General features: G+C 40.0%; 1 pseudogene; it reads left to right on the plus strand.

Moving 5' to 3' along the window:
- Window positions 1–1124: 1124 nt before the first annotated feature.
- The window catches only part of LOC102848811, a 33750-nt pseudogene continuing 11408 nt past the window's right edge, over window positions 1125–23466 (plus strand).

Consider the following 23466-nt stretch of genomic DNA (forward strand, 5'->3'; position numbering starts at 1 on the left):
TCAGCAGAGCATCTGGTGGATTTGAACCGCACACCTCTGGGATTGTAGTGCAGTTTCCTGCCACTACGCCACCAGAGCTCGCCTCCTCTGTCTTCTTGATCGCATGGTTTCTGCTGAGAAATTGGCACTTAATCTTATCTGCTCTCCCTTATAGTTCACTCTTTGGTTCTCCCCTGCTGCTTTCAGAATTCTCTCCATATCTTTGGTTCTGGCAAATTTGACTATGATATACCTTAGTGTTTATCTTTTGAGGTATGTTCTATATGGTGTTTGTTCAGCTTCTTGAATATATATTCTATCATCCTTTATTATGACTGGGAAGTTTTCTTCTAGTAATTCTTCCACAAATTTTTCGGTGCCTAGTCTGGGATTCCGACGATGCGCATGTTATTTCTCTTGATGGTGTCTCACATTATTCTTAGCTTTTCTTCTTTTTCCTTCCTTTTTGATTCTGCTTTTGGTTATAGCAGAACAGTGGTGACAGTTCTATCTTTTATTTCACTGGTTCTGTGTTCCAGCTCTTCAACTCTGTTCATGTGTCCCGCCATCATGTTGACAGCATCTGAGACATTGGACTTCATATTTTGAATTGTGGTTTCTTGTTTTTCCAGACACTCTACTGCCTTGTTTGTTTTATCTGCTTTGTTATGGATATTTTTTTTTTAAGCTTTTCCTGGTTTTTGCTTGCAGTATCTGGTAACTCTTCAAGTTTGTATTTCACCTATAGAAAATATTCAATCAGTTGTTCTTTTGAATTCTGTGTCAGAAAGTTACATCAGACTTTCTGGCTTCAGGAAATCCATTGATACTCTGTCACTTTTGGGGGGGGTGACATCATGCTTTAGGCTTGTGTAGGCTGTGATGTAGCCGCTTCTTTTGTGACATTGTTGTGGTAGAGTTTTTCATGCGTGAAACAATGATAGGTTCTTGATTTGAATGCTCCTGAACAGGGTGGGGCAGGAAAGTTTCTGTTCAGGGTCTGTGAACGCAGTCTCTTCTGTTTATAACTCTTGCAAGAACAAGGTTTTCCGGACTAAAGGCAGTTAGCTGTCTGGACATGAGGCGGTGTAAGGCAGAGCGTAGAGACACGGGCACATGTGCGAGGTGCACTGTGTGAGGCACAGATGCGGGCCACGTGGTACAGGTGCAGGGCTCGGGGCGTGGGCCGTGGCCCATGGGTGCGGGTCACGGGCCTGGGCTTGGACATGTGCACAGATTCACGCCGGGTACAGGGCACACACACAGATGCATGCCAGTCCAGCGTATGCACAGACTCCCACCAATTGGGCATGTAAGGGGACCTTACTCAAATTCCAGCTGTCTGGCCTGCTTTTGGCAGCCTGCTTTGATGGCTTGCTTTTGGTGGCCCGCCGCCCTCGCTCTGTCTGGTCTGACCTTACTCTGCTTGAATTCCTTTTATTCTGTGGCCTTTCCCCTTTTCTACTCTCTATTGTCCACCAAATGTCCTCTTCTTTGTATAACTATTCTCCTAGTTTCTGTTCATGGCATTGCAACCAAGCAGAGCATGGAGAGTTCTAGAGGCATAAGACTGCAGGGTAGCTGTTTCATGAAGGAGGAGTTTGGAGTAACGGGCACACAGCATACATTTATATGAGGAAGGGAGGCAGTGCCCTTAGATGTCCCTAAGTAAAACAGTTGGCTATTAAAACACCTGCTTTGCCTCAGCAGGCACAGGTAGAGATTTTATTTTATTTTATTTTTAGGAAACTCAACCTAACCTCAGAAGAGAGAAGAGTAGAAGTCAGGATTGTCTTCCAGGCTTTGATGTGTGCTTCTCATGGGGACAGATCATTTTATGAAGCATCATGGCACTGATATAATCCCTGCTTTGGGAAATTTGGAGATGCAACATCTAACATCCATGGATATAAGAGCAAGGCTTGTTCCAGACACAGTGCCTAGAATAAAGGGGGGAGGGGAGGAAGAGAAAGAAAACAGAAGAGAGAAGAAAATTAATAGCCTAGATCATTCTTGCAAAAGATGGGAGGATTTAAGGGAGAAGAAATTAAAGACAGAACAGATCAAGCATGTTCTCACCCCCCACAGGATGCAGTCAGTCCATGTCTCACTTCTCTTGAACCAAGCCACAAAAATAACTCTATGATCTTTTTCTTTGTTCCTTTAAGCACTTCTGTACTACTTTGAGAAATTAGTGTGCTTTCAGAATAACTATTATTGGCCAACCTAGAAGCCTCCATGTTCTTTAAAGAGATGATATGTTTTTCAGCAGTCTAAAAAGGTTTAACTATGGAATCTAACTCTTTTTTTTTTTTAAATCTAACTCTTGAAATATTATTAGCTATTATTGAATTCTATCAAAGAAAATTATATATATGCTAAGAGTGGTGACATGAACTGACACATGCACACTAGTGTTAAATGTAGTGATTAGAACGTGGAATGTGAGGAATGAATGTAGGAAAATTGGGCATACTAGATATTGGTGAAATGAGATGGACTGGCATACTACATATGCTGGACATACTGGATATTGGTGAAAGGAGATGGACTGGCATGGGACATTTTGAGTCAGATCACATGATCTACTATGCTGGAGATGAAAAGGTGAGGAAAAATGGGGTAGCTTTCATAGTTTAAAAAGTCATGTCTAGATCCATCTTGAAATACAATGTTGTGAGTAGCAGGATAATACCCATATGCACGCAAGGCAGTCCAGTGAATACCACTATCATTCAAATATATGCACCAACAACTAGAGCCACAGAAGAGGAAAGAAAAGATTCCTACCAACTTTTGCAGTCAGAAATCAATCGAACATGCAATCAAGATGCATTAATAATAACGGGTGGCTGGAATGCAGAAGTTGGGAACAGAAAAGAAGGATCAGTAGTAGGAAACCATGGACTTAGTGACAGAAATGAAGCTGGAGATAGAATGAAAGCATTTTGTACAAGCAACAATTTATTCATTGGAAATACTTTTTATAAGAAACATAAATGCTGGCTATACACATTGATTTCACCTGATGGTATTCATAGGCATCAGATAGATTATATCTGTGGGAAGAATCAGAGAAGCTCAATATCAGCTGTAAAAACTAGGCAGGTGCTGACTGCAGACAAGATCATCAACCACCTATATGCAATTGCAAGCTGAAGCTAAGGAAAAGGAAATCAACGGAACCAAAATTTGACCTTGAGTCTATCCCATCTGAATTTCAAAACCATCCCAAGGAACAGGTTTGAGGCCTTGAACACTAGTGAGTGAAGGTCAAATGAGCTGTAGGAGGATATCAGGATTATCATTCAGAAGAAGAATGCAAAAGGTAATGAATTATAAAGACAGAGGAGGAAGAAAAGACCAAGATAAGTGCCAGAAGAGACTCTGAATATTGCAAAAAGCCAAAGCCAAGGGAAGAAATAAATCAAGAAGCTGAACAGAGATTTCAAAGGGCAGCACGGGAAAACAAAGTAAATTACTAAAATGAAATGTGCAAAGAGCTGGAGTCAGAAAATCGAAAGGACTGAACTCGCTCTGCATTTCTTCAGCAGAGGGAATTAAAGAACAAATTCAAGCCTTGATTTGCAATAATACTTAAGGAATCTTTGGACAAAATATTAAATGATCCAAGAAGCATTTAAAAAAAAAAAAAGGATGGAAAGAGTATACAGAATCACTGTACCAAAAGGAATTGGCAGACACATAAGAATTTCATGAAACAATGCGTGAGCTAGAGCCTGTGTTGATGAAGGAAGAAGTTCAAACTGCTCTGAAGTAATTGGCAAATAAACTAAGTCCCCAGGAATTCTTGTTGATTGCCTTCGAGTCAAGCATGACTCTTAGCAACTCTAGGAACAAGAGGCCTGACGCCTCTCTACACCTATCGACATTTATCAAAGTTCATAGAGTTTCTGGAATCATTTTGTTTAGGAAGTGGATGCCACTCCTGCTGCCAACCCTGTCATAGTATGTTATTGTTGTTATGTGCTGTTGAAAGCATACCAATTGACATACTTCGACAAGCATACGCTGCCCTGGATGCACTCACCAAGTTGTGCCAAGATATCTGGAGGACAATCACGGGGCAAACCGACTGGAAGAGATCCATATTTGTTTCCATTCCAAAGAAAGGTGACCTAACAGAGTGTGGAAATTAGCGAACAGTATCATTAATATCACATGCAAGCAAGATTCTGCTGAAAATGATCCAGAACAACTGGAAATGCCAGAAGTGCAGGCTGGGTTTAGAAGAGGCCGTGGTACTAGGGATATTAATGTTAGATGAGTCTTGGCTGAAAGCATAGAGTACCAGAGGAATGTCTGTCTGTGTTTCATTGACTATGCAAAGGCATTTGACTATGTGGATCACAACAAACTAATTCCGAGAAGAATGGGAATCCCAGAACACTTACTGTGCTTATTCGAGACCTATACATGAACCAGGAGGCAGTCGTCAGAACAGAGCAAGGAGAAGGGTGTATGCCAGGGTAGTATTCTGTCTCCACACCTTTTCAACCTATATGCAGAACAGATCATCAGGGAGACTGGCCTCTGTGGGCTCTATGGCATCAGGATTGGAGGAAGACTCATCAACAATCTGAGTTAAGCAGATGCCACACCCTGTTTGCTGAAACTGAGGAGGACCCAAAGTGCTTCTGCAGAAGGTCAAGAACTGCAGCCTTAAATATGGATTGAAGCTTTACATCAAGAAAACAAAGATTCTCACCACTTGGCTGATTGGCAGCATTGTTTAACAGCTTAAGTTTGCTTGGCTTCACAATCAACACTCTTGGTACCAGCAGCCACGAAATTAAAAGATGACTTGCATTGGGAAAGTCTCTTGTCACAGACCTCTCCAAAGTACTGAAGAGCGACTGTGTGTCTCTGGAGACTAAATAAAGTGTGCCTGATCTAGGCCATAGTCTTTGCAATTACTTGTGATGCGTCAGAAAGCTGGAAAATGGCTAGGGATGATATAAAGAGAATTAATGCCTTTGAGCTGTGGTGCTGGAGAAGAGTATTGAATTGCTAGGAGAACAAAACAGATTCGACCTAGAGAGAGTGAAACCAGGCTGCTCCTTGGAGGCAAGCATTCTGAAGCTTTGCGTGACATACTTTGGACATGTTTCAAGGAGGGACCAGTCCTTGGAGAGGGACGTCGTGTTTGGGAGGGTGGTGGGGCAGCACAAGAGAGAAAGTGATGAGGTGGATTGATTCAGTGACTGGGGTAATAGGGGTAGATGTGTCAGAGACAATAAAGTTGGCACAGGCTAGCACAAGGTTTAGGGCCGTTGTACATAGAGTCTCTGTGAGTTACAAGTGACTCAATGTCACATAGCAACAACATACAATAACAGAGGTTGAAGCAATTCAAGTTCTTATTAATGGATGGATTGTTAAGGAAACGATGGTATATTTAAGGCAGGTTTGGACACAGGAGTGGCACCCACTTCCTAAACAATGTATCTCTGGAAACTCTATGAACTTTGATAAGTAATGATAGTTGTAGAGGCGCTTCAGGGCTTTTGTTCATAGGGTCGCTATGAGTCATGCTCGACTCGATGGCGATCCACAGCAATTAACAACGGTATAGTGATACATTGGAGTATTACAGAACACTAGAGAAAAATAAGGACTTTGCAAACCACTGCGTAACACAGATGAATCTATAGGAAGTGATGCTGAATGATCTAAGTCTGTGTCCAAAGGCCATTTGTGGTGTAAGACCACTATTATAAATATTTTAGGGAAACTTTACATTCAGATTCCGCTTGGATGGTTACAATAGCTGGGAAAGGGAGGCAGTGAGGGAGAAGCGAAAAGCCATCGATAGTAGAAAGTTACTAATTTAGGTGAAGAGAAAGGCATTAAAGAGGTTAATAATACATCGTATTTACTTACACTCATCAGTTGTCATCAATATTATAAAGCAAGATGTGCATGAATAATTGAAAAGCCTCAATGATTTGAAACCCCAAGCACAATACAATCAAGACGGGGGTGGGGGGCAGGAAAACATTTATAAGATACTATATATGACGTCGCATGAGAGCTGGAGAATATTTAAAATTCCACTTTCCCTCTGTAGCTCAGTCATTGGGGTCCCTTATAACTTCCCCTACTGCTCCCTCAACCCAATCCCATCTAGTTTCTATGATTCTAACCTCCTGATTGGCTCTCTCATACCTTTGAACTGTCTACCTTGTGACCTCATTCTCTCACCAAGCATATCACCATCTGGTAGAATCTTGAGGTTCCCATAGGTTACTTTGGATCATCACAAGGGATCAGTGTCCAGAAACCAGTAACCTTCAAACTAACCACACATACTCTTTCTCTTCAGCCACTCAAACACCTTCTGATATCAGCTCTTCAACCCCTGTATCTAGAGTTGATATTCTTCTTTGACCATGTCAGGTAAAGAAAGTAATTGTTCTAAAAGCTTTACATAAGACTTTTATTTTCCTAAAAATTTAATAACAGGGTCAAGATAGCATGGGCTAGTGGTGGAAATATTGAACTAGAAATCTGGAAGCCACCTTTGAGTTTGGGATTTTAACTTTCACTAGCTATGTGACTGTTAGCTATGGGAAAGCCCATGGTATGTAGAAGACTAGCAACGTGTACTGAGGACAGATAAGCCACCTGACCATGCTGCTATTATTTCAAGTTGAAAAGTGTGATAATAGGCACAGAGCAGTATAATTTGTGATATAAAACACCTATATGAAATGATTATATAAAATACAAAGTATGAGTACAAAACACAATATGAATGAATTAAATACAAACCAGTCAAGTACATTTTAGAAGCTGTTTAGAAAGTTATATTCGCATGTCTTGAGGGTGTTTTTTAAAATCTAAACTGAGGAGTAGAGAATGCAAGAAGGTAGAATGGAGAAGACGAGGCTGACAGGAGGCAGGGATTCCAGACTTGGGATGCTTGGGGATGGTTTTCATCAAGCACAGGTCACTGGGTTCCAAAAAGGGCAGAGAGTACAAGGATGAAGGAGACGTAGATCCTGGTGGAAGTTCTCAAGGAACAGAGAGAGTTGAGACAGAGCATCCAACAAAACAAGATTTTAAATTAAAACCGAGAAAATGTCTTATCTCTTTATTTTGGTTAAAGTTTACAGGTCTTACGGGTTTTCATTCAGTCATGGAATAGACTAGAACGTGTCAAAGCAATCACACCTAGTTGGGTTTTTTTAATCTCAATTTTTGACACAACGCAGATGACTGTTTTCAAGTAAGTATTTTGAAAATGTTTTAAATATGAAGCTTTTTATAAGCAAGAGGGAGCTCTAGTGGCTGAGTGGTAATGAAATGAGCTATGAACCCAAAGACATGCAGTTTTAATCCATCAGCTGCTTTATGGGAGAAAGATGGGCAATCTCCTCCAGTGCAATTTATTATCTCTGAAAATCCATTGGAGTGTCCGTTATGGATTGGTTCCAACTCCAGTGGTGCACAACAACAACAACAAATAAAAAGGAATTAGTAAAATATAAGGAGTGGAAGACAAAAATAGTTTTCAGCATATATATTTTATTGCATTGATTAAAAATTATTAAGATATTTGGCCTTTCAAGATGACATTTAGGGGGAGCTCTGGTGGCCTAGTGGCAAGGAGCTGCGACTACAATCCCAGAGGCGCACGGTTCGAATCCACCAGATGCTCTGCCGAGGAAGGAGGGACAGTCTCCTCCTGTACCAGTCAGATCTGATTTGACGGTACACTCACACAAAAATAATAATAATATAAGAAGAAGAAGAAAACATTTAAAATACTTTGCCTAACTTACATGAGACTGACTACTTAATTCCTTTGTGTAACCATTAGGTTTCAAGGAAAGGCTGATTGTGATCCACTCTTTTAGGACTTAAGTTACCAAAAAAGGAAGAATCATCAAGCGCCACATTTCTGATGTCACATTTATTTAAAATAATTGTGTGGCATTATTAGGGGCAGAGTGGCTCTACATTAAAATGCTGTTTTGTTTGTTTAATTATGAATTCTAGTCCTCATGATTACTTTCTAGGTTTGGGCAATATGTTTTTTCTGGACCTTGAAGGTTAGTATAGTCTAGGTTTTGGGGAAGCATATAAAAGCTTTATAACAACGCTAAGCCTTTTTTTTTTCCCTATTTGCTACAGGTAATATGGATTGAAATATTAATTTATATTAATATTACTCTCTGCTTTAATGTCCAGATAAGTGATAGAGAAATGACTGAGCATGAGAAAGAATTTCATTACATTTATTATTTTTTTCTTTCTTTTTGCACCAGTCATTGGCAAAATATCTTTCTCCATAAACCGTGACTGCCTAGAAATTCCTATTAATTTCAATTTGATGGTTGTGACTTAATTTTTGAAAAATACATTTTCTTTCTGTACTGGTTAGAAATGCCTTCACAATCATCTTAAGCCTATTTTTTATTTTTGGTTATTAACTATTATATTAATAACACAATATACCATGTCTGACATAGAACACAGTTATTATTAAATTTATTGTGTGTTGATATTTGCTGTATACTCCCTTTTCATTAATAGCTACATAATTTAGTCCTATGATGCTAAGTGCTTTTAATTATTAGTATATTTACCGTCCTATATAATAATCATTCAATATTCTACCAACTGAAGAGCAATGGTGTCACTCTGGAGACTAAGGAGCATCTGATACAGGCTGTGGTCTTTGCAATCACTTGTTATGCATCAGAGAGTTGGACGATGACTAGGAAGGATAGAAGGAGAATTGATGGCTTTGAGCTGTGGTGCTGCAGAAGAGTATTGAATGTACCATGGACTGCCAAGAAAACAAACAGATTCATCCTGGAGAGGGTTAAACCGGGCTGCTCCTTGGAGGCAAGGATTCTGGGGCTTCGTCTGACATACTTTGGACATGTTGTAAGGAGGGAGAGGTCCTTGGAGAGGGACATCATGCTTGGGAGGGTGGAGGGACGGCGCAGGAGCGGAAGACCGTCTTTGAGGTGGATTGATTCAGTGACTGGGGTAATCGGGATGGGTGTGTCAGAGGCAATGAGATTGGCACAGGATAGAGCTGGGTTTAGGGCTGTTGTATAGAGGGTCGCTGTGAGTCGCAGGCGACTCGACAGCACATAACAACAACATTCTACCTGTTTGTTGTGATTGCTGTTGAGTCGACCCTGTGAACAAAAGGCTTGAAGCCTTTCTCTAACTATCCACATTTATCAAAGTTCATAGAGTTTCCAGAGGCATGTTGTTTAGGAAAATACTGCTACTCGAGGCTTGAATTTGTTCGTTAGTTCCTTCAACTTAAGAAATACTGAGCGAAGTACAGCCCTTTAGATTTTCGTTGTAATCGCTTTACTTTGTCTTCCCATGCTGCCCTTTGAAATCTTCTGTTCAGCTTCTTAACTTCTTTATTTCTTCCCTTTGCTTTGTCTTCTTGGTGCTCTAGTGTGATATTCAGAGCCTCGAATGACGTCCATTTAAATCTTCTTCTGTCTTTGTAAAGACCTTTTTTATTCTTCGTGGATTATATTATTATTATATTATTATATCTTTCCACAGCTCATCTGTTTTTTGTTCATTAGTGTTCAAAGACTCAAACCTGTTCCTGAGTTGGTTTTTAAATTCAAGTGGGACAGACTCAGGGGATCTGATTTAACCTTCTTTAGGTTTACTTTGAACTTGCATATGAGTAGCTGAAGGTCTGTTCCACAATCAGCACCTGGCCTCGTTTTCACTGCTGATACTGAACTCCTCCAATGATTCCTTCCACAGATACCATCAGTCTTGTGTATTTCATCAGGTGAAATCTATGTGTATAGCCAGTATTTATGTTTCTTATAAAAGGTATTTGATAGGAATAATTCTGTGCAGAATTCATTCTATCATTCTATCCCCAGCCTCATTTCTGTCACCAAGTCCATGATTTCTGACTACTGATCCTTCTGGTTCCCAGCATTTGCATTTCAGTCACTCATTATTAAGAATGCATTTGGTTACATGTTCAATGGATTTCTGACTGCAAAACTTGGTAGAAAGGCTATCTGGAGATATCCTTGACAGCAGATTTTCCCAGTGCAATTTGTCTTGCTGGTACCAAGAGTGCTGATTGTTGAGTCCAGCAAACTGAAGTTGTTAACAATCTCGATCCCTTCTCTGTCTACCATGATGCTGCCAGTCGGCCCAGTGGTGATGATTTTTGAGCTTCAATCAGTTAGTTGAAGGCTGCAGTCCTTGACCTTCTGCAGCGCATGCCTCACTCAGGTCATCCTCAGTTTCTGCAGGGAAAGTTGTATCATCTACATAACACAGGTTGTTGATGATCTTCCTCCAATCTTGATGCCGCATTCCTCCTCATAGAGCCCAGCCTCCTGGATGATCTGTTCCATGTATACATTAAAAAGATACAGAGATCAGACACATCCCTGGCATTAGGCAATACCTAGAGATAATTTTTGTCATCATGATGAATACAGATTTCTAAAGATTTCTAGTGGGTAGAGACCCAAGATGCTTCTCATTATCTAACAAATCACATTGTTGTTGTTGTTGTTATGTGCCGTCCAGTCGCCTGCGACTCCTAAAAAACAAATCACATTACAGGAGCCATAATAGAGAATTATCTAATCTAAATGCCAAAAGTGACAAAACTTTATACAACATCGTTGATATCTCCCTGTATCTTTAGATGGACTTAACGAAACACTAATGGTCTCTGGAGAGAGGATGGTGGAGGAAAATGGATATATATTTTAGAGCCTTCTGAATTCTGCTTTGTACTGCTTTTGTTGCTAGATGCAAAAAAGTGGACTACAACTCATTTCTATCCTATGAACAGATTAGAACTTTGTCCTATCCATCCAATCCCTGACACGTTCTTGTTACGTGCTGTCGAGTCGCTTGTGACTCATAGCAACCCTCTGTACTAGAGCCCTAAACCCTGCTCCATCCTGTGCCAACCTCACTGTCTCCGACACACCTGCTTCCCATTACCCCAATCACTGAGTCGATAGATCTCAGGGAGGGCCTTCCTCTCTTGTGCTGACCTGCCACCCTCCCAAACATGATGTCGCTCTCCAAGGACTGGTCCCTCCTTCCAACATGCCCAAAGTATGTCAGACAAAGCTTCAGAATCCTTGCCTCCAAGGAGCAGCCTGGTTTTACCCTCTCCAGGACAAATCTGTTTGTTCTCCCAGCAGTCCATGGTATATTCAATATTCTTCTCCAGGACCACAGCTCAAAGGCATCAATTATCTTTCTCCCATCCCTAGTCACTCTCCAGCTCTCCAACGCACAGCATGCAATTGCGATGACTGTGGCCTGGGTCAGGCACAAGTTAGTCTCCAGCTTGACGTCGTTGCTCTTCAGTACTCTGGAGAGGTCCCTGACAGCTGGCTTTCTGAATGCAATGCGTCTCTTGATTTTCTGGCTGCTGGTACCAACAGTGTTTGTTTGTGGAACCAAGCAAACTGAAACTGTTAACACTCTCAATCTCTTCACCATCCACAATGATGCTGTCAGTTGGCCTCATGGTGAGAATCTTTGTTTTCTTGATGTTGAGATCAATCCATACTGAAGGCTGCAGCAAGTGCTGTAGGTCCCCCTCAGTTTCAGCAAGCAGCGTTGTGTCATCTGTATAATGCAGGGTGTTGATTAATCTTCCTCCAGTCCTGATGCCACATTCCTCCTCAGACAGTCCAGCGTCCTGGATGATCTGTTCTGCATACAGATTAAAAAGGTATGGAGACAGAATCCATCCCTGGTGGACACCCTTCCTGATTTGGAACCATGCAGTGTCTCCTTGCTCTGTTCTGACGACTGCCTTCTTGGTTCAAGTATGTGGTTGTTAAGTGCCGTGGAGTCGTAGGTGATTCATAGCGACCCTCTGAACGAAAGACCTGAACACTTGTATAACTTTCATCCTTTCTCCAGGTTCATAGGGTTTCCGGAGGCAAGCTGTTTTGGAAGTTGATGCCGCTCCTGTTGCCAAGCTTGTTTTAATTGGAGAGCTCCACCAAACACTGTCCGCCATGAGTAACCGTTATCGCATTTGACACATCAGTGTCACAGTATTCAGCTTCACAGCAACCATGAGTTACCTCTGTACAGCAAGTGGACAGACCAGGGCTATACGACCTAGAAGAATGTTTGACCAGACACAATTACAAATAGGCCCGAGGGTCACATTAGCATATGAAGAAAGTAGCAGGTTCTGGACTTGGGATGTAAACTTACAAGACCCCTAATGAAGCTCTATCTTCTGAACAGGCTGGCTAAGGAGTCCCTTTTAGGAGATGAGACACTGCGCCTGTGGACATCCCTGGGCCCTAGGAACATGCCCCTCAGCTCAGGTGCCTGGTCTCCAGAGCTCTGGCTGTGTCTGGTGCACGTGCAGGGAGAGTGAGTGTGGAGTCACTATGCTCAGAGGTACAAGTATAGGGTTTTGCATAAGCACAATCAAGTGTTCTGAGATTCCCATTCTTCTCAGAGTCAGCCATAGCGTATTGTGATCCACACAGCCAATTGCATAGTCAGTGAAACACAGACATTCCTCTGGTACTCTCTGCTTTCTGCCAAGATCCATCTAACATTAGATATAATATCTCTAGTACCACGGCCTCTTCTAAACCCAGCCTGCACATCTGTCAGTTTTCCGTTGACATGTTGCTCCAGTCATTTTTGGGTAATGTTCAGCAGAATTTTGCTTGCAAGTGATATAAATGATATTGTTCGATAATTTTTGCACTCTGTTGGGTCACCTTTCTTTGGAATGGGAACAGATATCAATCTCTTCCAGTCAGTTGGCCAGGTGGCTGTCTTCCATATTTCTTGGCCCAACTTAGTGCGCACATCCAGGGCAGCGTCTGTTTGTTGAAATATGTCAATTGGTATGCCATCAACTCCTGGAGCCCTGTTTTTTGCCAATTCCTTCAGAGCAGCTTGAACTTCCTCCTTCATCAGCACAGGCTCTTGCTCATACATTGTTTCATGAAATTCTTCTGTGTCAGCCAATTCCTTCTGGTACAGTGACTCTGTATACTCCTTCCATCTTCTTTTAATGCTTCTTGGATCGTTTAACATCTGCCCAAAGCATCGTTAAGTATTGCAAGTCATGACTTGAATTTGTTTTTCAATTCCTTCAACTTAAGAAATTCTGAGCAAGTTCAGTCCTTCTGATTTTCTGACTCCAGGTCTTTGCACATTTTATTATAATACCGTGCTTTGTCATCCTGAGCCGCCCTTTGAAATTTTCTGTTCAGCTCTTTAATTTCTTGTTTTCTTCCTTTAGCTTTGACTTCTCAGCACTCTAATACAATATTCAGAGTCTCATCTGACATCCATCTTGTTCTTCTCTTCCTCTTCTGCCTTTGTAATTATCTTTTGCATTCTTCATGAATGATATTCTTGATACCCTCCCACAGTTCATTTGGTCTTCGCTCATTCGTGTTCAGGCCTCAAAACTGTTCTTGAGATGGTTTTGAAATTCAAGTGGGAAGGAGTTAAGGTCAAATTTTGTTTGGTTCCTGTGGATTTTATATTATTTTCTTCAGCTTCAGCTTGAACTTTGTTGTTACACTCACTGTGTCAATCCATCTCATTGGGTTTCTCTCTTTTGCTATCGCCTCTACCCATTCAAGCTTCATGTTCTCTCCCAAGGACTAGTCTCTCCTGAAAGCATGATACAAATATGTCAGATGGAGTTTGACTACCCTTGCCTCTCAGATACATGGATAGTTGATAGTCTGTTCCATAGCCAGCCACCTCTCCTTGTTTTGACTCTTCATATTGAGCTTCTTTATCCACTCTTTCCACTGATGTAGTCAATTTGTTTCTAATGTAGTTCCAGGGTGAGTGAATGTGCATAGTTTCTGGTCATGATTTTATAAAACAGGTATTGCAATGAGTAAATAATTGAGTAAACATCTATCATTCTATCTCCAGCCAAGTCCATGGCTATCACCAAGTGACACCAAGTTCATAGTTTCCAAATACTACCTTCATCAAGGTAGTATTTCTGCCACCAAGTCCATGTTTTCCAAATACTACCTCTTTGTTTGGGCTCCAATTTTTACATTTCACCCACAAATTATTATTTATGTGTCTTGATTGTATGTTCCACTAATTTTAGACTTTATAAATGGATAAATCTTCAATTTCTTCATCTTTGGTGAGTTACTGTTGTGTATTTTTTAATAATAGATTTATTACCCAGTCTTCCTGGTATGAGTATGTCAGCATCCTACTACTTACAGCCTTTATGACAGTTTTTTAAACGGTCTTTAAAAAATTTTAAAAATATTTTTATTTACACTGCGTTGAAACAGATGAGGGAGAGAACTGTTTAAAAAGAATATATGATTAGGTATTTTTTGCATGACAAGAGTCCAGACTAAGAGCTGCATAGTAAAGTGGCCTGGGGGGGGGTATATAAAAATAAAAGAATTTTATTTTCTTTTCAAAGAGAAAAGCGAACTGGGGGAAGCAGTGGACAGGGAGGAAAATGTGCAACAATGAATGAATGGAAATCTAAGTTCTCTATAAATTTTCATAAGAATTTTATTTTATATTGGTTTATACACAAAAATTTGCATACATTCTGTTTTGTTTAGATATGTTGTTGTATATATACAACGCATTCCTCTATTCACACTCAACCAACTCACTTTCTTGCCATAATAGATTGTATGACTATCTGACTCAAAATGGTCAATATTGGTTCCCTTTAAATGGCTAATGGTTAAAGATGTTGATCTCTATGAGTTCCATTTCATTTTGGACAACTTCCAGTCTTCCTAGGTTGATACTTCCTATATTTCATACTCCAATAGTTAGTTACTGTTTGGAGTTTCCGGTTTTTTCCTTCGTCCCTCCCCCCCCCCTGCCCGCCTTCATTTATTTAACTGTCTTCCAATCTGAGGAGCTAATTTTCTGATACTATTTTGAATAATGTACATCTGTAATCAACAGATGTTCCAAGGCCTGTTATCTCAGAAAAAGACCCCAAGTCTTGCTGCTTAGTCAGTCTGGTTCTGGAAGCCCTGCTGAAACCTGTTCACCATTTGTGGACACACTGTTAGTTGAAATATTAGTAACATAGTTTTCAGCACTAGAGCTCTATGCTGCTTAGTCAGTCTGGTTCTGGAAGCTCTGCTGAAACCTGTTCACCATTTGTGAACACACCGTTATTTGAAATATAAGTAACATAGTTTTCAGCACTACAGCTCTATGCAAGTCATCCCAGTACAGCAAACTGGCAGGTAAACATTGTACCTGTAAGAACAAACCAGAAAGCACACAACTAGACAAATAATTAAAAACCGCTTATAGAACATAGAAATTAAGCCATCTGTCCTGGGACAGCGCATCTGCCAGTCCAGCAAATGATTGGAGTCGGGGTGGCCAACGACATCAGAATTTCTGTTCTACCCTGTGGTGACCAAAACTCCATGATCTGAGCCAGATCAAGAGTAACATCTTTTCTGGTAAGACTTAGGAATAAACATAACTAGAGATACAAAAAGGTCTACATAAAGAAAATGATAAAACACTACCAGAGGAAAACAAACAAAAAGACCTACATAAATGAAAGAATATATCATGCTCATGGATAGGAAGACTCAATTTGTGAAAAAAAACAAAAAACAAAAAAACCAATACACAACATGTTTTAGTCTAGGGGATATTATGGTGAGTCACAAAAGGACAAAATCTATATAAGACCACTGTTCTAAAAATTAGAAATTTGAGGGAGGGTGTGGCAGGGAGAGCACAAAAAGGCTAGATAATGAAGACTCTACATAGGGTTTTCAAAGGCCTATTATTTCAGAAGTGGATGGCCAATCATTCTTAGTCTGTCTTAATTTTTTTGAGGGGGAGACCATCAGTGAAATGGATTGATGCAGTGACAGGGGTAATGAGGGTAGGTATGTCAGAGACAGTAAAGTTGGCACAGGATAGGGCAGGTTTCAGGGCTGTTGTACATAGGGTTGCTCTGAGTCACAAGTGACTAGACAGCACATAGCAACAGTAATGAAGATTGTACTATAATAGGTGAAAGGAAGGTCGGTTGAAAATGAATGGGCCATCAGACATCTTGTGTAATTAACAAATTGAAATACGATATGCATTATGGATTAAAAGTTTGTGTGTGTGGGGGGGTGGAGATTTTATGAATTGTGTACCAGATGAGACTCATATCTGACCCTGCAGTGGGGTTTTGAGAGGCTGTGTATTGCACAAGAGGAGTCTGCCCATCCTTCTCTGGAGCATGTGGTGGATTCAAACCTTATGCCCCTGGATTAGCAGCACAGCTCTTCAATCACTGTGTCACTAGAGAGTGAATGAAATTATCAATTTCTTTATATGTTTTCTTTGAAATCACAATGAAAAAAAGAGAAAAATAACAGCCTGTTTTATATTGTTTGAACCTTGAAATTAAGTTGACAGTGAAACACACACACACACACACACACACACACACACAGATAAAACCAGAGTGTTTAGAAAAATGTATGCAAACATACACAAATTGCTTAAGTGAAGTAATATGATAAATATGGCAAAATGAGGAAAATCTTTTTAAGATTAGGTTCTTTAGTGTATGGAATTAATGGCAGCCACTGGACTATCTAGCTACAGGTTAAAAAGAATCCACCAACAAATATGCATTTTGAAGGTAAACGAATTTAGTTAAATATTTACAAAATTAGACTAAAGTGTATCCTTTATTTCTAATAGAAGCACACTCACCTGGATTCCTTTCTTCCTGTGCCCTTTCATCTTACCCAATTTCTCTTTTCCACTAATGTCCTCTTCTTTGTATAACTATTCTCCTAATTGTTGTTCCTGGCCTTTCACACAAGCAATCACAGTAAATTCTAAAGGTCCAAGTTTGCAAGGTGGCTGTAACCGGCATGCTGAATACATTTAAAATGAGAAGGAAGGGGAGTGTATCCTAGATGTCCCTAAGTACAAACAGTGGAATATTAAAACACCTGCATTGCCTCAGCAGTCACAGGTAGAAAATTTGGGGCCAAGAAAGAAAGTAACCACAACTCAGAAGAGAGAAGATGCAAAGTTGGGAATGTCTTGCATGCTTTGATGTCTATTTCTTGTGGGGTTAGATCATTTTATGAGAATCGTGGCTCTGTGAAGATCCCTGCTTCAAGAAATTGGGAGAAGTAATATCCAAGGATATAGGAGCAAGGTTTGTTCCAGACACAATGCCTAGAATGAAGGGGCAAAGAGAGCAGGGAAGGAGAAAGGAAGAAAGATGAAAAGTCCAGCCTGGCCCAGGCCATTCCTACAAAAGATGGGAGGATTCAAGAAGAAGACATTAGAGACAGAACACATCTTGGACGTTCTTGCTCTCACAGGTTGCAATCAGCCCATGTCACCCTACTCTTGAACCAAGTCACATAAAGAACTTTATGATGTTTTCCTTTGGTCTTTTAAGCACTTCTGTACGTGTACTACTCTGAGCAATTAGTGTGCTTTCAGAACAACTGTCATTGTTCAACCTGGAAGTCTCCATCCTCCTTAAGGAGATGATAAGTTTTACAAAAGTCTGAAATGGTATATCTATGAATGCTAACTTTTAAAATATTAATATTACTGAATTCTAGCAAAGTAAATCTATTCTATATATCCTAAGGAAAGAAGAGTAGTTACATACATGAACTCTGGTGTTTATTGTACAATTATATATGATACCAAAGAGATTAAAACAATCCTAGTCCTTATCAATGGATAAATTAAGGAAACTGTGGCACACTGATACATTAAAGTGTTACACAACGCTAAAGAAAGACAGGGACTTTCTGAACCACTGCATAACACAGATGAATCTAGAGGAGGTGATGCTGAGTGACCTAAGTCATTGTCTAAAGGCCATTTGCGGTATAGGACCACTGTTACAAATATATTAGGGAAAATTTACACTCAGAATCACTCTCTGATTGTCACAATGGCTGTGGAGGGAGTCAGAGAGGGAGAAATAAAGAGCAATAGATAGTAGAAAGTTACTAATTTGGGTGAAGGGAAAGGCAATTAGAAGAAGAAATAATATTTAATTACATTCATTAATTGTCATCAATACTATAAAACAACATATGCATGAGCAATTGAAAAGCCGCTATGATTTGAAACTCAAAGCACAGTATGATCAAGAAAGAAAAAATAATTATAAGAAAATTTGACATGACTTCTCATGAGAGTTGGAGGAAAATAAAAATAACACTTTCCCCCCCACAGCTCAGTCATTGAGGTCACTTATAACCTCCCCTACTGTTCCCTCCATCCAGTCCCACCTACTTTCTAGGGTTCTGACATCCCAATTGCCCTATTCATACTTTTTAAAGTGTCTATCTTGTGACTTTTCTCTCATCAAGCCTATCACCACCTGGAAGAATTTTGAGGTTACATAGATCTTCACAAGGGACCAGTGGACACACATTCTCTTTCTCTTCAGCCACTCAAACACTTTCTGATACAAGCCCTCCAACCCCTGCACTTAGAGTTGATGTTTCTTCTTCTTCTTTGACCATGTCAGGTAAAGAAAGAAAGAGTTTTAAAAGCTTTACATAAAATTTATCTTTCCTTTAAAATTTAATATTGTTGTTGTTATGTGCCGTCGAGTCGTTTGCGACTCATAGCGACCTAAACCCTGTTCTATCCTGTGCCAATCGCACTACCTCTGACACACCCATCCCGATTACCCCAGTTACTGAATCAATCCATCTCATAGAGGGTCTTCCCCTCTTGCGCCGTCCCTCCACCCTCCCAAGCATGATGTCCCTCTCCAAGGACCTGTCAAAATAGCATCGGCTAGTGTGGGAAATACTAAACTACAAGTCTGGAATGTTTCATAAGAGTTTGGGATTTAACATGTACTAGCTTTGCGACTGTGGACAAGTCACTGAATCTCCCTCAGAATCTGCTTTCTTCTCTGCTGCTTTGGGACATTAGATTGATCTACTTCAGTGCTATCTTTATTATCTGATAGTGACTTTCTAAGGGCACGCACGCATAGAGGAAATGACACCAGAGAGTTTCTTAAGAGCATTTAAGCAAAAATACAGGGAAAGCTCATGAGATGTAGAAGACTAGCAACATGTACCGAGGAGGGATATGCCAATTGACCATGCTGCTGAGATTTCAAGTAGAAAAGGGTGATAATAGGCATAGAGAAGTGTACCAAGATATAAAATGTACATATAAATGATTATATAGAATACCAAACAAGTTCAAGCTGAAGTTGAAGGAAATTAAATCAAATCCACAGGAACCAAAATCGGACCTTAAGTCTATTCCATCGAATTTCAAATCCATATCAGGAACAGGTTTGAGGCCTGGAACACCAATGAGCAAAGACCAAATGAGCTGTGGGAGGATATAAAAAAAAAAAATTATCCATGAAGAATGCAAACGGTAATTGCAAAGGCAGAAGAGGAAGAAAAGACCAAGATGAATGTGAGATTAGGCTCTGAATATTGCACTAGAGTGACGAGAAGCCAAAGCAAAGGGAAGAAATCAAGAAATTAAACAGAAGATATCAAAGAAAAGTATTATAATGAAATGTGCAAAGAGCTGGAGTCAGAAACTCAAAAGGGTCTAACTCGCTTAGCATTTCTTAAGCTGAAGGAATTGAAAAATAAATTGAATCTAAGAGTTGCATTATTTAAGGCTGCTTTGGGAAGACTATTAAATGATCCAAGACGCATTAAAAGAAGATGGAAGGAAGGAGTATACAGAGTCACTGTACCAAAAGGAATTGGCTGACAAAGAAGAATTTAATGAAACAACATACTGAGCAAGAGCCTGTGGTGTTGAAGGAGGAAGTTCAAGCTGCTCTGAAAAAACTGGCAAAAAACAAGGTCCCAGGAATTGATGGCATACCAGTTGACATATTTCAACAAACAGATGCTGCCCTGGATGCCAAGAAATCTAGAGGACAACCACCTGGCCAAATGATTGGAAGATACCTATATTTGTTCCCATCCCAAAGAAAGGTGAGCCAACAGAATGCAGAATTTACCAAATGACATCATTAATATCACATGCAAGCAAGATTCTGCTGAAAATTATTCCCAAACGACTGGAGCAACACGTCAACAGAGAACTGCCAGATATGCAGGCTGGATTTAGAAGAGACTGTGGTACTAGGGATATTCAAGCTAATGTTAGCTGGATCTTGGCTGAAAGCAGAGAGTACCAGAGGAATGCCTATCTGTGTTTCATTGACTATGCAAAGGCGTTTGACTATGTGGATCACAACAAAGTGTGGCTGACTCTGAGAAGAATGAGAATTCCAGAAAATTAATGATTGTGCTTATGAGAAACCTCTACTTGGACCAGGAGGCAGTGGTCAGAACAGAGCAGGGAGACACTGCATGGTTCAAAATCGGGAAGGGTGAGCGCCAGGGATGTATCCTGTCTCCATACCTTTTCAATATATATGCAGAACATAGTAGAAGGGGAAAAAAAGAAAGAAAGGAAACTAGAACAACTCTCATTCCCTAAAGCACTGCTATTCAGAGTGTGATCTGGGAACAGCATATTCAGCCCAAAACTTGTTAGAAATACAGTGCTTTGATGTTCCTAAACCCCTGGAAGTAAAGTAAGATCTTTTAATAAAATCTCCAGGCAATTGGTATGCACATTAATGCTTGGGAACCATTACCCTGAAATAACAGTTCTCAAGCTTAGTTTTAAGAGTTAAACATACAAAGCCCGACTATTATCTGGGTTACACTCCCAGGCCTTTTATTTTATTTTTTTAAAATGTTTGTGTGATTTGTGTGTTTCGTTGTGTTGTGTTTTTTTTTTTTTTTAACTTTAATGCTTCTGTAGCACATATGCTACAAGTGGGTGGTTTTAACAAACAGAAACTTTTTTCCCACAGTTTAGAAGAGTAGAGATTTGAGTTTAGGACATTGGCTTTTTTTAAAAAAATTTTTTAATTTATTTTTTATTTTATTATTTTTGTGTGTGTGTACCATCAAATCAGATCTGACTGGTACAGGAGGAGATTATCCCTCCTTCCTCGGCAGAGCATCTGGTGGATTTGAACCGTGCACCTCTGGGATTGTAGTTGTAGCTCCTTGTCACTAGGCCACTAGAGCTCCCCCAGGCCTTTTATTTGGTTGGTATAAGCTGTGGCTTAGACATCAGAGCATTAAAAATCTCCCCACATGATTCTAATGTAGAGCAAAATTGAGAACTATTGTCTTAAGTTCTCTAACTGGTGTATGAATGTATAAGAGAGAGTTGAATGAAGATTATGAAATTATGATTGCTGATGGTTAAGTGAATAGAAATGTATTCACCAAATTTCAGTGTACTAGAAACACTCAAAGCTATGTTAAGTATAGAATAAAATAACTTGATGAAATAAAAAAAATCTATATGTAGAATAGATCATCCAGGAGGCTGGGCTGTATGAGGAGGAATGTGGCATCAGGATTGGAGGAAGACTCATTAACAACCTGCATTATGCGGATGACTCTGCTTGCTGGAACTGAGGAGGATTTGATGTGCTTGCTGCAGAAGTTTGAGGACCGCAGCCTTCAATATGGATTGGAGCTCAACCTCAAGGGAAAAAAAAAAATATTATCGCTACCAGGCTGATAGGAAGCATTATGATAGATGATGAAGAGATTGAGATTGTTAACAGCTTCAGTTTGCTTGATTCCACAATCAACACTCTTGCTATCAGCAGCCAACAAATCAAGAGACAAATTGCATTGGGAAAGTCAGCTGTCAGGGACATCTCCAGAGTACTGAAGAGCAACGACGTCAGTCTGGAGACTAAGATGCACTTGATCCAAGCAATAGTCTTCACAATTGCTTGCTATCCATCAGAGAGCTGGACAATGACTAGGAATGATAGAAAGAGAAAGGAGAATTGAACTGTGGTGATGGAGAAGAGTAGTGAATATACCATGAACTGCCAGGAGAACAAACAGGTTCATCCTGGGGAGGGTGATACCAGGTTGCCCCTTGGAGGCAAGTATTCTTTCCTTTCCCCCCACAATTGACTGATTAAATTTATTCTGAAACATTGGCTTCGAACCAATCAATACCACAATTTTGAAAATTACTCACTGTAATTATGCCCATTAGTAATACTAGAAAGCCAAGGATTTGACATGTACTTCACTAAGTTGCGTTATACGTTTCCATATGTCATTTCATCAAGAAAACATGTACAAAATGTCATGTTTTCTCTCCATGACTTTTTCTGTTTCTTTTAAAGCAGTTCAATGATTTTGGAGATTGTCTAGTACAACAGAAAACATTAAGGGAAAATACAGAATGACACTTAACATCAATGGCAGTACACATGTCATTATGGTTATTATGAATGATATTAATTTTTATGTTATTCCCTTTTCTTTAGACGATAAAGCCATTCACTTGTACTTGAGATATATATACACAATACATACCCAATCTTACTTTTCAGTAGTAACATTACATTTTAAAATATTGGAAACCTGTGCTGATTTGTACTTTGACTTAATGGAACGAAAGAACAACAATCACCCAGGGAGGGTTATACGGATAATGAAGTTCTCAAAGTTAATAATGTCTTCCTTTCCCTTTGTACTTACCACAGGCTACACAATGTCCTGAGAGGATTCATTCTGAGACAACAGTCACAGGCCACCATCATCCCCCTGGAGGCAAGGATTCTGAGGCTTCACCTGACATACTTTGACCAGCCATGTTACAAGGAGGGACCAAGTCCCTAGGGAGGGACATCATACTTGGAAGGGTGGAGGGATAGAGAAAGAGAGGAAGACCATCGATGAGATGGATTGATTCGGTGACTGGAGAAATGAGGGTAGATGTATCAGAGACAGTAAAGTTGGCTGATGATAGAGTTGCAAGCGACTTGATGACATGTAACAACAGCAGCATACAAAACACAGTATGAATGATTATATGCAAACAAATACAAACTTTTAAAAAGTTATTTTAAAAAATTCATATTCACATGTTTTGTGGGTTTGTTAAAAATCTGAACTTGGGAAGAGGGAATACAAGGACGGAGGATGGAGAACATGAGGCTGACAGGAGGCAGGGCTTCCAGACTCAGGATGCATGGGGACAGTTTTCATCAAGTACAGGCCAAAGGGACCCAAAAGGGGCAGACTGCACAAGGGTGAATGAGATGTAGAGCCTGGGAGAGCTCTAAAGGGTCCAAGGGAGCTGAGATGGAACATCCAAGATAACCGACAGTTTTTCATTAAAACAAAAAGCTGGGCAACATGAACCTCTTTTATTTTCTTAGCAAATTTTTTATTTGGGGAAGAAACTAAGGCTAAAATAGGTGAGCTATTTTTAAATATTTCTTATCTATTTTGGTTGAACTTTACAGATCCTACTGGATTTCATTCAATCATAGATTAGGTTAGCACGTGATAAAGCAATTAATTCGATATTCACACCTACTTGGGTGTTGTTGTTGTTGTTGTT

Source organism: Elephantulus edwardii, unplaced genomic scaffold, assembly GCF_000299155.1.
Source record: "Elephantulus edwardii isolate Elephantulus edwardi_28Jun2011 unplaced genomic scaffold, EleEdw1.0 scaffold00576, whole genome shotgun sequence".
Classification (NCBI taxonomy): domain Eukaryota; kingdom Metazoa; phylum Chordata; class Mammalia; order Macroscelidea; family Macroscelididae; genus Elephantulus; species Elephantulus edwardii.